General features: G+C 39.1%; 1 protein-coding gene across 3 annotated transcripts in view; it reads right to left on the bottom strand.

The window, feature by feature from the left end:
- Dip2b (disco interacting protein 2 homolog B) overlaps positions 1-17,067 on the bottom strand; it is a 255,045-nt gene that overhangs the window by 159,525 nt on the left and 78,453 nt on the right. The gene's annotated exons all lie outside the window — the stretch shown is intronic.

The raw sequence follows: 17,067 nt of genomic DNA, 5'->3' as shown, positions 1-17,067 counted from the left end.
AGCCATCTCACCAGCCCCCTACATTTGCTATTGCTAATCTGAAATACCTCTTTCATACTCTCTTACTTGAAACAAATGTTTTGTTTATTTGCTTGTGTGTGTTTGTTTTGGAGACAGGGTTTCACTACACAGTCCAGGCTGGTTTCAAATTTGAGATTCTCCAGCTTCAGCCTCTCAGAGTACTGGAATTATATTTTAGAATGAAACTCTTTAAGACTCCAATCACAAGCATAGTGGCATTTACCTATTATCCCAGCACTAAGGAGGCTGAGGCAGAAGGATCTCTGAGAGTTTGAAGTCAGCCTGAAATACATGTGCTTCCACCTCCACACCACCCTACCTCCCCACCCACCGCAAAGAACACAATCATGATACTTTTATAAGAAAAGGGAGGAAATAGCATTATAAATGCCAAACACAGAAGGGAAGAGAGAATAAAAAGTCAAGTATAAGCAGTTTGCATGCCAAAGGGTTTAATAACAAGCCAAATGTCTGCCTAGCCTCTTTTGTCTTCCACACTGACATTTTCAGCAGGGCAAATCACCACTAAGAATAAAGACCATCTTTCCCAATACCCTCAGAATAAAGTATGGTCAAATAACTAAATTCTGGACAATAAGGTATCAGTGAAAGAATATATAAACTTTCAAGTATTACTCTTTAAATAAAAGGGTATATGTCTTCTCTCCCTCTTCTCTCCTTTCCTGATGGCTGAAAGGGCATTGTAGTAATCAGCCACCTGGGACCAATGGACAAAACCAACAATAGTGAAGCAACAAAAGGGGCCTTAAAGCCTGATGAACTCATGAAGCAGAGTCACAATACTAGGTCACACTATTTACATGACACAGCAATCCATTTCTGTCTGATTTAAGTATCTGTTATCTAGGTTATCTGTTACATGTACCATATCCATAATTCAACAATGGTACAGTGAGATAATTTTCTTTCAGTTGCTGTAAATAATTGCTGCTTCCTGGTGTCTCTGCCAGAACCACAAACCACAGTACTAAAACTTTTAAGAGCTAATTTAACTGTTATGCTGGTCAGATTTATTCTTTATAAACTTTACAATGTGGCCTGACATGCCTATAATCTCAGCACTCTGGGAGGCTGAGACAGGATGATTCAAGTTCTGGCCCAACCTGGGACAACTTAGACTTAATAAGACCCTGTCTCAAAATTTGTAAAAGGGCAAGGCGGCCTGGACTGGCTTAGTGTAATGACTCTGGGTTCAAGCCCCAGTACCACCAAAACAAAACAAAACACAACAAAACTGCTGCTGCTCCTCCCTTTTTGTTCTTGCTGTTTTGCTGTTCTCTGCCACCATGGATTGCTGCCCTCTGCCACTCGGCCTTGGAGCCAGTTGAATGTGTACTGAAACCTTCACAAAATACAAATGTATCTTGAAACATGGTTTTTATTCCTGTTGACCTCAAATCTAAGCAAGTCATAAAGCTTCTCCCCTGCTGAGTTCCTTTCAATCTGTGGCACACCTGACACTGCAGGTTCTGGCCAGAGTGATGGTCAACTTCTGATCCCAAAGCTACAAACCATCAAGACATCAAAATGAGGCTGTGTTCTCTGATGCTTTCTCTGAGTTACAAGAAGTAGGAAAAAACAAACAAACAAACAAACACTTTAGTGATCCTCTCACCTGGATTCCTAAAAATCTCACCCCTCTCCCTTTGATACTCACAGCATCAGCAAAGGAAATATATACTCTGGCTTGTCTGGTAGCCCTGTCTGTACTGAGCACAGATCTCAGGCCTCATCTACTACTTCCTCTGGCCTCTCGGGTCTGTCTCAAGCAAGCACCTGTGGACAGCTAGTCATCTCAAATACCACTCATCTCTCCTGGGACCAAATGAGAAGAACAAGCTACACCTCAAACCAAAGACTAAGACACATGAAATCTTGGACTCTGTTCACATCCAGCCATGAGCAATAGATTTTTGTTTGAGGGAAATTTATATTGATGGTTAGAAACACATCACTCTTTTCCCCACAAATGTATGTACATATGTAGGACTAGAATAAAAATGTATGTCCTCATTAAGAAAAAACTTTTCAATGTCAATCTAAAATTTTTCTACCAAGTCTAGGCATGTATAAATGCAGTCTCCATCTAGGCTGAAATCTTACAAACTACGGTTTACTTATTTGAAATTAAATGATTGCAAAGACATCCTTAAAAATCAATGGAAGATCATTTAAAAACACACCAAAGTCATGAACTAGTTGACTAACAGACACACGCTGTTGTTACTATTTCTTGACATTACGGTTTCCATGGAAGGTTTTTACCACAATCAAAATGGCCTTTCTAAGTGGTACTTGTGTTTATTTTCACTAGTGAAGTTAAAACAGCAACCAGTAGATTTGCTATGGGTTCCCATAATGACACTGTCAAATAGGTTGATAGTACACAGCTCAGTAGGGCACTTGCCCACCACGCTCAAAGTCCTGGGTTTACACTGTACACATGTGTGTATGCACCTACACATACACAAAATCACAGCAAGCTATGGTCTCAGTTAAAAACAGACATATGAGCACAAATTCCAAATAGTAATTAACAGCAAAAGCCTAAAGTCTTAGAACAGCAAACTGTGTGAAGAAAGTTTTTCCTGTGTTCAGACTAGAAATTTGCTGTACCAGAGGTATGAGTAATTCCAGGAAATTCTTCAAGTTTGAGCTAGACCAACTCTTGCTGATTACATTGGGTCATGACTTAGCGTTAAGACTGTATTTGACAAAAGAACCTCACCTTTGCCACAAGATACTTTTTTCCCTTTTGTGCTACTCGGAATTGAACCCAGAGTCTTCTCATTGAGCTACATCCACAGCACTTTTCATGTTGCTTTGAGACAAGGTCTCACTACATCTCTAAGCTGTCCAGGGTGGGCTTGAACTTCTGACTGTTCTGTCTCAAGCCTTGCAGAGAACTGGGACTGCAGGTATGCACGTTTGGTGGGAATGCCACCAAACCTAGCATCACCATAACATCTTTTTTTTTTTTAAAGTCATGCATCATCATCTGCCTTTATTTCCAAGTTTCGCATAAAAAAAGTCCAAGCATTATTTCATTTAATCTTAACCACATTCTAATGTGAGTAATCCAATGTTGTGGTAGTGTAATTATAATCCCCTTTCCAGATGTTAAAGACATTAAATAATTTCAGGAGTAAGCAGTAGTAATTAAATGACAGCCACAGAATAGATGAGCACAGGCTATGGTGCACCTTAGGTTGCTCTAAGAATCAAGAAAGGACCGCTACAGAGTAATCACTGGCAAGGCCAATGATCGTTGTTAGTTGCTTTACTTCCACCCCTTAATTTCCCAAATCCTTCACTAAGACAGTTCATAGGTGTGGACAGAGCCCAAGTTAAAAACTGGGCTCCACATCAGAATTTCCCTTTGCTGGCCTTGCTGTCCTCCTCTCACCTCTCCTCTTGTAAAGAAAGTTAGGATGTTTTCTGAGGTTCAAGTTATATAGCGTAAAGTCACAAAATAAATGGTGACAGCCTGAAATGCCACACGAGTTAGATTTCAGAGTTCATAAAGTTTAGCTTTCTGCAAAAAAACCCAAAAAGATGTTTTCCACTTCTACCATAAGATCTTAAAACCACTAAATATATGGTGAATAGATACAAAACACTAACTGCCTTTTACAGGTAGTGTAAAAGGAATGCTGTAAAGGAAAAGAAAGGAAAATAAATAAAATATAAATCATTGGTAAAATGATACTCTGCACAGAAGATCCCAAAAACTTCACCAGACTTCTAGATTTAATAACCATATTCAGTAGCATAGCTGGATACAAAGTCAGTACTCAAAAATCAATAGCATTCCTAAGCACAAATAACAAATTCGCTAAGAGATAAATTAGGAAAACTGCACCTTTCACAATAGCATTGAAAAAATGAAATGCTCGGGAATCACTCTAACAAAGGTAGTGGAAGAACTTTACACTGAAAAATGAGATCAAAGGGGTATCAAAAATGAAGATAGCCCTCGCTCTTGGGTAACAAGAACAAATATAGTGAAAATGGCCATACTTCCAAAATTGTTATACAGATTGAATGCAATCTCAACCAAAATACTAGTAGCAAAGTTCACAGAATTAAAGAAAACAATCCTAAAGTTCATTTGGAACCAGAAAAGACCTCAAATAGCAAAAGCAAACCTGTGCAACAAAGGCAAGGCAGGGGTATCACCACTGCAATCATACTACCAAGCTACCAAGGTAAAAAGAACAGAGTATTGGAAAATAAAAAATTTTAAAGGAAAAAAAAAAAAAAAACAACCAAGACCTAAAATTCAACAGAACATATTAGAAGATGCAGAAACTACTCCAAAAACACTTAGCGATCTTATCTTTGTCAAAGGGGCCAAAAACCTTTACTAGAATTTTTGGTGCTGAGAGAATTAGTTTTTACATACTTAAGATTAAACCTAGATCCATTATTCTCACCACATACCAAACTAAAATCAAAATGGATCAAAGATCTAAATATTAAAACAAAAAAGACATATAAAATACAGATACAATTTCCCTGCTGAATATTATCATTGTGTACATCTAAAACATACTAATAAACTTAATTAAAGCTGGACATGGTGGTGCATCTTGTAATCCCAGCATTCAGGAGGCTGAGGCAGGAGGATTGCCACAAGCTCAAGACCAGCCTGGGTTACAGAGTAAACTCAAGGCCAGCATAAACTACATAGTGAGGCCCTGTCTCACAAACAAACAAAACTTCATTTAAATTTTTTTTTAAATATTGAGACAGAAACACTGAATATGCTGAAAGATATCTCTCTCTCTTCCCCCCTCTTCTCTCTCTCTCTCTCCCTTCCTCCCTCTCCCTCTCCTTTTCCCTCCCCTTCCCCTCCCCCTCCTCTCTCTGACAGACAGGAGAGGGTCTTGTTATGCTGGCCTTGAGCTCACTTATAGTCCAGGCTGGTCTCAAAACTCCCAATGATCCTCCTGCCTCAGCGTCCCAAGTGCTGGGATTACAGGCATGTACCACCATGCCCAGTAAACAGGTAGAACTCTTGAAGTCAGTCATAGGTATAGGGCAAAAATTTTATGAACAAAACCCCAATCTCATAAGAAATATTACAAAGAGTCAGTAACTTGGATCTCATCTTACCAAGGTTTTGCAGAGCAAAAGAAACCAGCAATAGAGTGAAGAGACAATCCAGTGTGAGAAAATATTTTTGCCAGTTGCTCCTCAGATGACAAAAAAAACCAGCCCCGCCCTCCAATTTAAAAATCTAATCCAAAAAATGGGTATCTGATGTAAACAGACACTTCTCAGATAAAGAAGCAGAAACAGCAAATAAATCTATGAAAAAAGAGACAACATCACTGGTCATTTGAGAGATGGAAATTAAAATTATATTGAGAATCCATTTCACTCCAGAAATCAATGAATAACAAATGCTGGCAAGGTTGTGAGGAAAAAGGAACCCTTCACTACTGATGGTAGTGCAGACTGATGCAACCACGGTGGAAATCAGTGTGGAGAGTCCTCAAAATCTAGGACAAGAGGCTCCATTTGCCCAACTATTCTCCTTCTTGGTATCTTCCTGAAAGAATAAAAAGCATCATAGCACAGTGATATATGCATACCCATGTTTACAGCAGCACAGTTTATAATAGCTAAATCTTGGAAACAGCCCAAATGCCCATCAACTGATGAATGGATAAAGATGATGTGGCTTTTTTATACAATGAAGTACTACTCTGCTTGAGAAGGAAAAACCTGAGACATTTCTAGCTAAATGCATGCACCTTCAGACCATACTCTTTAGTGAAATACACTGAACATTATGTGTAAATATTACATTGTATTTCTTGTATGAGAAACTAAAGTGTAAGAACCAAAATGTATAACAGATATTGTGAAATGGGGAAAAAAAAACATTCAAGGTGGAAGAGGAACAAGAAGGGGGGAAAAGTGGAAAAACAGCTTTTATAAATGAGAGGAAGAGGGGCTGAAGGGAAGGAAGGGATTTGGGGGTAAAAGAAGGATCAAGATATATTATGTACAGGTACAGATTCCCTAGGATGAATGTGGTCATTATGTATCTCTAAAATGTACTAATAAAATTAATTTTAATAATAAGAAAAGTAATGAGATCATCCTTTAAAACATTTTTTAAAGTTTAGTTCATCCAAGCTGTGTGATGTTTAGAAATCAGAGCTCTGTACTCTAAGTCTCACTCATTACTAGCACTTATTATTAGCTGTGCCTCTTTGGATGAGTTATTTGAGGTTTCTGCATGCTTGATTTTTTCATCTGCAAGGGTAAATGGAGTTCTCCCACAGGACTGCTGTAAGAATGAGAACATTCCCACCAGCTTGAACTACCAGTGCACATGCAGGATTTACACCACGTGATGGGTCTGCCCTGTACTACCCGATGGGACATTCGTGCATGTGCCACCCATGGTCTAGAGCTGCCCAGCAGCAAGACACCTGATGAGATGAATTATTTTATCATCATGAACATGTTAAATGAGAAAATGTATACATGGCCGGCCACAGAAATAGTTTATACTGTGCAATTTACTGTGAATGTAAAGCACACATGCTGCCATTAAACCTGTTTTTATTTTTTAATAAAATGTATTACATCTTGGGGCTAGGGAGATAGCTCAAAGGCATAAGCACCTATCTGGCAAGCACAAGCACCCGAGTTCAAGCCCCAGCCCCACATGCTGTGCCTGGCTGGTCATGGTGCATGCCTATAATCCCAGCACTGGGGAGGCTGGGATTACAGGATTATCACTGCCAGCTCGAGACCAGCCGGGGGGCTACAAAAGTGAGTACAAGGCCAGTCCAAACTACGTAAGTCTAAAACAAACAAACAAAAAATTTATTAAAACTAAATTTTAGCTTAAGCAGTTACTTCCTTGTGCTGGACTTTTCATCTTTCTAAAATTTAGTAAATTAAAGCATAGCTACTCAAAAGATACTATCATCTAGAAAATAGTAGTGGACACATGTATATATAAACTAAGTCTTTTAAGCAAGCCAGGTATGATGGCGCATGTCTGTAATCCCAGCACTAGAGAGGCTGAGGCAGGGCCGGGGAGATGGCTCAGTGGAATAAGCGCTCCCCTGGCAAGCACAAAGGCGTGAGTTCAATCCCCAGTTCTGCCCCCCCCCAAAAAAAGGGGGGGAGGAGAGAGAGAGAGGATCCTTGGGGGTTCAAGACCAACCTGGGCTACAAAATGAGCTCAAGGCCAGCTTGAACTGCATAGTTAGAAGACCCTGTCTCAAAAAGTCCCCTGCAAAAAAAAAAGCATCTTTGAGCAGTTCATCATTTTATTTCTATGCATTACAAAAAATGGAGGTCTTACCCTTTGTGTATCTGAAATGATGCCAGCCACATACCATGCTTGAGATAAAGTTATTCAATTTTCTGCAGAGTTTAATTATCTTGTGGAATGCTCTTTGACATATAACCTGCTTAAACAAATAGAACATTTCTAAAAACTGAACCACTTATCAGACCATAAATAAGTATTTAAAATGTCATCTATTAATTATGTAACTTAGTTAATAAAAATAACATTCACAAAGAATAGGTCTACTATTGTGCCATTTCAGGACATGTATGCTGCCACTTAGTGTTAGCTCATAAAGAAATGGAATGTTTTGGTTATATGTTTGTACACAGTCCTTATTGTATCTAGTACATCTGTTTCTCAAAATTGTATATAATCAATCACACTTACAAGCATTATGGAGTTTGCTGTTTAGAGGATTCCTAGAATAAATCTTTTTTTTCTTTACTGCAAATAATGCTGAACTTATCTGAACTGAGTTTATTCAAAGGCTTATTCTGTGTTTGGCACAGTATTCAATGTATATCACTTTCTGGGAGGGTATAATCCACCAGGAGGTTGCATGAGATGCAGAATAATACAAAAAAAGGAACTTGGTGCTATGGCAGGTGCCAAGGTCACCATTTCCTCAAAGTGTTCTCATTCAGCAAGCAAGGTCTGGAACAGTCCATAGCTTTATCATCACTGTGAATTTATCCTTGAGCAATTCCGGAGAAAAGATCTCTACTGGATTCTGTACTTGCTTAAAAATCCATTTTAATCAACAAAGGCAACTAAACAGCTTAAAAGTCTGAAAGACAACCAACAGTCTTCCATATTACTAAAATACAGCACTCTTTTTTTCTTGGTTATCACAAAATGACTTAGACCTTCTCAAAACAGATCCAATTCCCAAGTAATTTACTTGCTTTGTTAGTCTAGGCCAGAGGGACAGCACTCATGCCACAGTGTTACATGTTTGTAACACTGAAAGCTCTGTAAGGTTCAATATCACATATGCAGGCAAATGAAGTCAAACTAAGCATCCATTTCTAGTTGCTGTAGGGTTACGTGTTATTGTCCTGTGGGTGAGATGGGTGTGTGTGTGTGTGTGTGTGTGTGTGTGTGTGTGTGTGTGTGATACTAGGTCTCTCCCGATAATTCAGGCTAGTCTTGAACTCACTATGTACCCCAGGTTGGCCTCCAACTCAAGGTAATCCTTCTGCCTCAGCCGTAAGTACATGCGCCACCACACCTGGCTTCTTGTAAATATTCTCTCTTCCTAATTCCTGCCACTCTGCTTCATTCTCTGCTCTGACCGGAATATACTGCAGGCAACACCTTATTTTTTGCTTTCTAAGTGGCATGACCTTGACTATTTTTCTCTTTAAACCAACATCACTTGCTTATTTGCTAGGAAAAATAGGTAAATATTTTATTTTAGAAACTGATTATATTTATATTGACAAGATATATATCTATTAAATTACCTATCAGTTTCTTTGCTACTAACACACCATTTGAGAGTACACATAATCCTGAAGTATTCTGCACCTCACCCCATTTCTTTGTACTAATAGATTTCCCTCCCTTTTCTTTTGAGACAAGACCTTGCTATGTAGTTCAGAAAGAAAAGTATTTCACTAAGATACAAAAATCAAACAGAAAACAAATTATTTTATATAAAATATAAAAAGCAAACCACCTTCAATGAAAAAAGTTTACCTGGTTAACCTATTCCACACATTTTGTATGTAAATAGTATATATTAACATGTATATACATAAATGCATGCACACAATATATATGTTACTAACCTCCCCTTCAGCCAACACTAATCACCTGCTAGAAGTCAGGCCCTGGTCTAGGTGCTCAGGGTGTGCCAAGGCAGACACAGGCCCACTTGTGGAGCTGGTATTTGAAGACGAGACAGGTGATAAATGAATTATAAACATAATATAGAATGAAGGTGGAGATGTCTAAGGAAAAGGTCAACAAGCTATGGGATTTCAGATGGGAAAGGTAGGGTACAGTGTTAAACAAGGGAATCAAAATTATTTGAGAGTATAAGATGTGAGCACAGCCTGAAGGAGAGTTAGCCATTCTAGTATCTTGTGAACAAGTTTTCTAGACTGAGCCCTTCAGGGACAGGATACACAACAATTTAAATCAATGAATGCAAAAATATGAACATGTCCTAAACTTTAATGCTCTAGGCAAAATCTGTGGAAATAATTTTCAGAAGGAAAAAAATAATGGGGATTGTACAGATATAATACAAAAGCAAGCCACTTATTTAAAAAGCAGTCTATTAAAATGGTTATTAACATGAGGTAGGGCTGAGGAGATAGCCTGGCAGTCTAAACGCCTGCCTGGCAAACACAAGGACCTGGGTTTGATCCCCAGTACTGCATTCTGTGCCAGCCCTAGTATCCCAGGCACATTGTGTCAGTCACCGAAACCAGGCATGGTGGTGCATGCCTGTAATTCTAGCACTGGGGAGACTGAAACAGGAGAATCTTATGAGTCTGAACTGCATAGTGAGACCCTGTATTAGGTAGACAGACAGACAGACAATTTTTTTGAAACAGTATGTACTCCACGAAGTAGTTTGCTAAAAATTTCTCTAGCAAAAAGAATTATTTTTGTTCAGGAAAAAACCTGATTAATATACAACACAGATAGTATAATATAGCATAAAAAGCAATGTCTTTAGAAGAAAATGATTGGGTTGCAAACACATCCACTCCTAACTAGTTGTAGGACCATATGTAGATCATTTCCAGCCCTCCTTTTGTACTTTTGTCTGTAAAATGAGAATAAGAACATCCAATTTAGTACTTCAGTGTTTCCCTGGTATGTATGAAACAAAGAAAACTAATAAATCCAAAAACATCTTAAAAGGCATTAGTAAAGGATCACACTCATCAAGCTATCCCTAAAAGAGAGTGCTAAGAAGGAAAAGGCCACCAGACATTGGTAGCACATGCCTATAATCTTAGTACTGTAAAAGGCTGAGTCAGGAGGATCACAAATTCAAGGTCAGCCTGGGCAACTTAATAATTTAGCAAGACCCCTTGTCTCAAAACAAAAACAAAAGACTGGGGATGCAATTCAGTGCAAAGGCCCTGCCTAAAGAGTAATAGAAGAATTACTCTTTTGTGAATAGAAGAATTCACAAAAGATGGAGGAAACAGATGAGTTTTTTACTATTCATGTGACAAAAAATGACCTCATATGGTATGAAGATCATGAGACCCTATATCAACCCCCTCAAAAAAAAAACCCTTAATTTTTAATAGTAATGAAAGTTTTATTAACTTTATTTTTTTTTAATTTTTTTTTAAATTTATTGTGTGTGTGTGTGTGTGTGTGTGTGTGTGTGGCCAGCTCAGCCCACCAGGGGGGGCAGCTGGCTGGCATGTGGTGCCTGGGGATCGAACCATGGTCCCTGTGCCTTGCCAAGCCTGTTCCAAGTAGGTGCTCTAGACCACCGAGCCATCTCTCCAGCCCAAGTTTTATTAACTTTATATAAATATCTGATTATCTTTAAAGCAAATGATACCCATTTTGCCATAAAAAGTAACTATAATCAAATTTTAAAGAAATAAAGTACTTTAGGTATTTGAGGGACACACACCTAATTGTAGCTACTCTGGAGGCTGAGGCAGGAGGATCAAAAGTTTGAGGATAGCCTAGGCAACTCAGTAAAATCCTATATTGGAAATAAAATGAAAGAAAAAGGCCTAGGGCACAGCTCAGTGGTAGAGTGCTTACCTAGCATGTGGAATGTCCTAAGTTTAATTCCCAATATCTTTTTTTTTCTTTTCTTTTTTTTTTTTTTTTTTTTTTTGGCGAAACCAGGGATTGAACTCAGGTCCTTGCACTTGCCAGGTAAGCACTTATTCTATTGAGCCATCTCCCCAGCCCCTCAATTCCCAATACCAAATAAACCAAAAAAAAATAAAAACTAAGACAATTTACATCTACTTTTAAAAATATACAAATCATGGGCCGGGGAGATGGCTCAGTGGAATAAGCGCTTCCCTGGCAAGCGCAAGGGCTTGAGTTCAATCCCTGGTTCCGCCAAAAAAATAAAATAAAATAAAATAAAATAAAAAATAAAAATATACAAATCAGATTTACCTAAACACTTTTTTTGCTGGTTAACTTCTTAGTTACTTATCCTCAGTCTACTTTTACTTTAATATTTTGTTTGTGGTACTGGGTACTGAATCCAGGGTCTACTTAATGAACTACAACTCCAGTTTTTAAAAATATTTCTAATTTGAGACAGGGTCTCACTAAACTGATGAGTGCTGGGACTACAAGGATGTGCCCCCAAGCCTGACTAGTCGCATTTTCTTTTTTGGGATCAACTAAACCAGGTCAACCCTTTGAGAGCTTTCCAGTCCTAGATACATGTCAAAGGGGAAACCAAGGCTGGGCTGGCCTGTTGGAAGAGACAAGCAGGAAAGCTGTAAATTCAACAGGCTCAGACTGGGTGTGCATACTAACAACCATCCTGCAGCTATCCACACACATTGCCTTTGTTAATGTTATTTTACCAATGTACAAAATACACAACCCCTCGTACACAAAACATTAAGACTGTCTCTCCATTTTTCTGTTTCTCATTTCTATTTATGATTCTTCTACATTTATGAAACAAGCTTCCTTGCCAAAAGCCCCTTTTGATATACTAAATCACCTTACAAGTGAACTCAGAAACCCAAAATGTCCATTACAAAGCACTGACAAATGAGATTAAATTCTTACATGAACCAACAACCTGAAGTCATGAAGTTTTCAGGGTACTAGGTCTAAGAGAGCAGGACCTGTTGACAAAGTACAATAAAATTATCTAGCTTTTGTGAATATTGTAAATACTTAAAATACAGCAGTAAAGAAACTCTGCCAGGAATGGACCTAGAGTTAGGAAATTACAGAGGCAACAGAGAAACCCTAATCCTTGAGGTCTGAGAGGAACTGACAGGGCAGAGAAGAGAGAAGACTTAATGTTTTTTCAGGAGGTCACATATTATATGCTACTTAATTCTTTTCTCATGCATTTTTACTTAAAGACATTTGGAGATTTTTTCTTCTAAGAATAAGTGGCTTATTATAATGTAAGTCAAGATACAGAGTTGGGGCCGGGGAGATGGCTTGGTAGAATAAACTCATCCCTGGTAAGTACAAGGGCCTGAGTTCAATCCCCAGTCTCTCAAAAAAAAAAAAAAAGATACAGAGTTGGTTTTGTTTCTGCTTTTGTTTTGTGTTGGCCAGCACAGTACCCTCCTCAATGGTTACACCTGGGGTACATCCAATGTGTCCCACTTCTGTTAACAAGACAGGTTTCATTTCTAGTTCTACATGTATTAACCAATGCACCACCATGTGGGCCTGCTCACACAAGACCACAGTTTGCTCCCTGTTAGGCTCACAAGAGCCAACAACTGCCCAGGTGCTATTCCTGTTGCACATTAATTGCCAATGTAACTTATGTGGACAATTTAATGGAATCTTGAAAATTGTAACGTTATTCAAAACAGAGCTCCTCCCTTTCAATATAATGAAGATGTCATAGCAAAACCAACTGTAAACTACATGACAGCTAAAAGCAAAAAGGTGGACTCAGAGTCCACACAAGCTCTTTAAGATGTCATTCAAGGGTTACAATGGTATTTTACTTTGTTAAACTAAAGTAGATAATCTTATCCAATAATCAGCTTAGTAACATAAAAACACCAAACCCTTTCAACTGCTACATAACACCAAGAAAGACAAAAGCGTAAGTTTTTTACATATTAAACTACATCAATGAATTGGACCAAATTTTTAAATATCTTGTGTTAATATTTTTGATGAACTTTCTTATCGGATGTTGCAGTCTCAACACTACATAAAGCATACTACTGATTAAGTATATAAATCTTAATCCGTATCATATAAAGTCACATACCAAGCTTGACACTAATTCACTGACCTAAAATGTGGTGCACTTGTATAACCCAAGCACTCGTGAGGCTGAGATAAGAGGCTTGCTGCTCAGTTCAAGGCCAGTCTGAACTACAGAGCAAGACCCTGTCTCAAAACAATTCTAGGGAGCACTCTGAGATGGCAACTGAGACTGGGCATGGTGGTGTGTGCCTGTAATCCTAGCACTTGCGAGGCTGAAAACAGGAGGATCACTTTGAGTCCAATCTACATAGTGAAACCCTATAGACCCTGTACTAAAATACATTAAAAAAAAAAAAAAAATTCTGGGTATGGTGGTACACACCTATAACCCCAGCAGTAGGGAGACTGAGGCAGGAGGATTGTTGTGAGTTTGAGACCAGCCTGGGCTATAAAGTGAGCTCAAGGCCAATCTAAACTGCATAGTGAAACCTTGTCTCAGAAAAGACAAAATAATAATAATCATCATCATCATCATCATCTCAAAATCCCTTGAGATAAACATTATCCTTACAAGTATTGGGATTTAGATCAAAGAGAAAAGAACAAAAGATGTTATGGTTCACATTCAAACTTAGGACAACTTAGGTTTGTACTCTAGTTACTGAGGAAACACAGGGGAGCTTGCTCATTGGGCTCCAACCCTATCATACTAAAAATGAAACAGTGGGTATGTTCCCAGCAGGAACCATGGTGCTGATTTTCTGAAGACGCCCATGCCTTGTCTCCACTGTGGTGCTAGTGATATCATACTAAGATCTGATAAGCTCTTTCTCATCTGTAAAATGAGCAGAACAATTTGCTAAGTGGGACTTGTCTTTAATGAATGTCTTGTGTTCACTCCAAAGCCAGTAAATTACATACTCCTAAACAGCTAAGCTCAACTTTAGGCCTATTCTAGGACTTTAAATCGACTGCTGTATACAAGTTTTACTTAACATATGGAGTATATTAATATACCCACTGGCTTGAACCACAAGTGATACTAACAGATCAATTTCTTTTATCAGTCTTTTTATCAATAAAATTGATTAAAAACCCACCTGAAGGGACAGTCATGCATGTATCACAGGTGATACAAGCTGCAACAAATGAACGCTGCTCAATGTGAAGCCTGGTGTTGAAACTCATCTTGCCAGGCAGCAAGACACATGAAATATAGCCCCACCATGAACACACTAATTCTGTTAAAGAGTTCGAAATAATATAAATCACTGCAGAAACATAAAAGTCAGGTTTTGATCAGACTGAAATTTAGCTGCCTAGTAGGCAGGCTTAGAAAGTATAGAGAAAGGTGGGCTGGCCAGATAGCTCAGCGGACTGAAGCGCCTGCTTAGGCAGAGCGCAATGGCCATGGTCCAATCCCTGGGGTGCCATGTTGTCACCACCCCTGGGGCATACTGAGGCACAAATGAGACTGGGCATGATAGCACACACCTGTAATCACAGCATTTGGGAGGTTGAAAACAGGAGAATCACTAGAGTCCAATCTGTGTAGCGAGAACCCCGCAGATCCTATACTAAATAATTTTTTTTTAAAGTATACAGAAAAGTCTAAGGGCAGTATTAACGATGACAAACTATCATGTGTATGTTCTATAGTGGACAAACCAGCCATAGGCACCCAAAGAATATCACAATGCCCAAAAGCTTTAGTGTTCAAAGGAAGAAAAACAATGACATGATAGGGCTTGCAGATACACTGCCTTATTTAAAAGCATCAATACTCTTCATATTCTGTGAAACAGCGACAATTGATATCATCTAAAACTTAAGAAATGACATCATCTTAGTCCCCTGATATGTGAAACAGCCAAAATACAAAGTCCTTCACTTACACAATATAGTCTAAGCATTTTATGGTATAAATTCAGATCTCTTTTTGCAAAATAATTAGAAAAGGAATGCAATGTAAGGAAGATATATTTAGTTCCCAGCTTCCTGGCCTTCCAATTCCATGGAGAAGTGGGACAGATTCATTTCGTTAATTCCTACTCAGTAAAGGACAGAGTAACTAACTTGTAAAAACGAGTTTCCTTTGATGAATAGATTACATTTTCATCAATGTACAAGTTTCTATTAAAGTCTAATGACTGTGGATTATTTTAATGATTCCACTAAAAATGAGGACAACAATGATTCTCTGGTAATAAGTGCTACAAGGTAACAATGCACTCTTTGGCCCTCAACTATCAATTCTCACTGATTTCTCTAGTGCAGGCCACAAACAGCATCTTCAAACAGCAGAGAAAGAAGAGGGGACCTGGACAGTAAATACATTTCTGCCTAATTCCCTTGCTCTTTCCTTTTTCCCCAAGATGAAAGGTAGAGAAGAGGGAAAACCACAGAAAGCCAAGAGTGGTGGCTACAAAGGCAGGTGAGGGCAAGCCATAACTACACACTGACTCTATCTCAGAAACATCAAAAATAAAATAAGCCAACAGCAAGTCCAGGATTGGTGATGCACACATGTAATCCTAGCATTTTGGGAGACTGAGGCAAGAGGATCACAAGCTTGTGCCCAGTCTGGAAACTCAGTGGCTTACTGAGACCATCTTTTTTTAAAAAGCCAAGTGTGATGGTGCATACCTATAATCCCAGCACTTGGGAAACTGAGGCAGGATTGCTGAGAGCTTGAGGCTAGCCTGGGTACCACAGAAATTTCAAGGCCAGCGTGGACTACAAAGTGAGAGCCTATCTTGGAAGGAAGGAAGGAAGGAAGGAAGGAAGGAAGGAAGGACGGACGGACGGACGGACGGAGCGAGCTAGGAATGTTGCTCAATGTGAAAGCCTTCCATTCAAACCCCAATAACTAACACGCAGCAGCAGCAAGATCTCACCATATAATTATTTATTGATTACTTCCATTGGAGTAGTTAAGTCTCTCTTAATCACTTCTGGTTTTTTTTTTCCAGTTAGTCAGTCATTGCTAAAATTTTAGGTAAGACCCAGAGCGCAGGCCCAGTGGGAGAGGTGAGATGACCCGGGGCCACCGGATCCTGAATAGACCCAGAGTGCAGGCCCCGCATGTGGGTGAGACTGCCTGGGGCCCACTGGATCCTGAATAGATGCAGAGCACAGGCCTGGCCCGGAACTCTTCAGCAGAACTCCCTGCAAAGAGGCTAGAGGCAAGACCCACCCAGCTGATTCAGGAGCAGAACATCTTGCCAGAGTGACACAAAGGGTTCAACTCCAACGGCTGCAGCAGGAAGAAGTGGAGCACAGCAGCCAGACCCCAGCCAGATCCAAGCAATACCCTCATGGAGTAATCTGAACTTCGTAGATCCCGGACCTGGTGCTAAGGCAGTAACTCTAAGCTCTACACCAAAGGTCACAAGACAGTGGTATACAAAATGACAAAGAGAAGGAACAAAATGCAGTCTCAGGCCCCAAGTCCACCCAGTACAAATTCAGAAAACACTAACATAGAGGAAACTGGAAATCACACCCCTGAAATCTCTGAAATAACAGCGTTGGAAGTAAAAAAAACAACTGCAGAACGGTATAGAAGAAATCAGATCAGAAATAATTTCTGAACTAAAAAATGTAGTGATAACTATAACCAAAGAAGTACTAAGTGCTTCTAAAGAATATACTGATAAAAAAAAATAGAGCAGAATATAAAAATGATGGAACCCCTGAATAAGCAATTTAGGAAAGAAATAGTGCATGAAACAGATTCAAAGTGCTATACAGGAAATTAAAACCTCAATCACAAGCTGGCAAAAACATTTGAGTGTGGGGGCCTGCTCTGTAGCTCAGTT

The sequence above is a fragment of the Octodon degus genome, unplaced genomic scaffold, assembly GCF_000260255.1.
Source record: "Octodon degus isolate 3935 unplaced genomic scaffold, OctDeg1.0 scaffold00093, whole genome shotgun sequence".
Classification (NCBI taxonomy): domain Eukaryota; kingdom Metazoa; phylum Chordata; class Mammalia; order Rodentia; family Octodontidae; genus Octodon; species Octodon degus.
The sequence above is the reverse complement of the archived record's forward strand: the minus strand, read 5'-3'. Positions and strand labels throughout refer to the sequence as shown.